The following is a 2,020-nucleotide window of genomic DNA, read 5'->3' on the forward strand; positions in this document are numbered from 1 at the left end:
GCTATAACATGGCCATCTGTACATTTTACATTGTCCTTGGCGGCTTGAACTGTTAAAGGAACTCTATAACTTAAAATCCGATTGACTCCATCGCATAGGCCCTATGGTTTGACACACACGAGAATGTACACCGAGCAGGGCTAGCAACCAACGCCAGCAATAACGAGCGAGTTTTCGCGAGGAACAGGGTTGAGCTATGGTAGGGTCACTGCGCATGTCTGGTTTTTTTCTTCGCGGAAACGCTGTTGGGTTGTGTCCAGTCGCGTCCCTTGCAACAAGATGGCGACAAGCGCGTTACGGATTTACTGTTGTGGAGAGTTGATGGACGACGATGATGAACAAGCAGTACTGTTTTATTGTTGATGTGAATGTAATGCCAAAACATCGAACTATCGATTCGAACGTCAATGAAGAAGTGAGCGTGAAAATCGAGCGCAAAACAGCCGGGTAAAAGTTCAGGGCGCTAAAGTACATTTGAGCCGAAATCGCACCCAAACTCCTGTTGACCTCATTTCTTCCCAAAATAAACATCACTGCTAAAATAAAATGCATTAAAACCAAGACAGTATCCAACCCAGTATCCTTAATTTTTGAAAGGCTAAGTGATTTACAACAAATGTCTTCTCACAATCCGTAACTTTGTCAAAAAATATTTGCAGAAGTTTCTCACCTCGCCTTGGCAGCCATCTTGGAACTGGAGAGACCCTACGCAGGAAGCAAGGTTGAAAGTTGGTTAACCGGTGACGTCACTCCAGTCGTACCGGACCGAGTTTTTGCGACCTCCGGTTCGACTCGAGTCACCTTAGTTGACGCTAAAACTCGCTCAACATCTGGCCATCTGTACACTCTCCTTGTTGGCTTGTACTGTTAAAGGAACTCTATGACTTGAAATGCGGTTCAGTCCACCGCTGGGTCCTCCGCGTTAGTTTGGCAATTTCAGTGTACACTGTGTATTGTTCTTGTCGGCTTGTACTATTAAAGGAACTCTATGACTTGAAATGCGGTTCAGTCTACCGCTGGGTCCGTGTCATTTTGTCAATCTCAGTATACACTGTACACTGTCCTTGTCGGCTTGTACTGTTAAAGGTATTCCATGACTTGAAATGCGGTTCAGTCTACCGGTTGTTCCGCGTTAGTTTGGCAATTTCAGTGTACACTGTGTATTGTTCTTGTCGGCTTGTACTGTTAAAGGAACTCTATGACTTAAAACTTGATTGATTCCATCGCATGTGGCACACATGGGGATGTACGCTGAACAGGGCCAGCAACCAACGCCAGCAATAACATATTGGCCATCTGTACACTGTCTATTGTCTTTGTCGGCTTGTACTGTTAAAGGAACTCTATAACTTAAACTTAAGCCGGTCGACTCCGAGTCCATCGCATGTGGCACCCGGCACATGGGGACTGATGTCTGATGACTTGCAGCGGGACCAGCAACCAACGTCAGCAATAACATATGGCCATCACCTGTATCATTGTACATTGTCCTCAAGTCAGTTGTCGGCTTATACTGTCAAACTGAGGCCGGCGGAACTTCAATATGACTTGAAATGCGGTTGAGTCCATGGCTGGTTCCGCGTTAGTTTGGCCACTGTATATATAGTGTCCTGGACGGTTTGTACTGATAAAGGAACTCTTTGACTTTAAATGCGGTTGATTCCATTGCTGTTTATTTGTTGGTCATCTACACAGTATATTGTCCTTTAAAGGAACTCAATAACTTTAATTGCTATTGATTCAATCGCTTTTTCCCACGTTTAAACGTGTTTTAGGAATTTTCAACGGCGGTAAAGCGAGTCGCGTATCTCGGTAAAGAAGTTAAGATGGAAGCTGTACGCTCACAGAAGCATATTCGTGTTTGATTCCATGTTCTGTGAAAGTTTGAAGGAGCCTCGGAACACAGCTAGTTGTCTCGGTATTGCTGTCTATTCAAAAACAAAATAGAGAGAAAGGTGTTGTCAAGTTCACAGCTCCATATTGATTGGACGTGCTGTGCGACAGGGTTGCAAAAGGTAGA

This window comes from Littorina saxatilis, linkage group LG17 (assembly GCF_037325665.1).
Source record: "Littorina saxatilis isolate snail1 linkage group LG17, US_GU_Lsax_2.0, whole genome shotgun sequence".
NCBI classification, from domain to species: Eukaryota; Metazoa; Mollusca; class Gastropoda; order Littorinimorpha; family Littorinidae; genus Littorina; species Littorina saxatilis.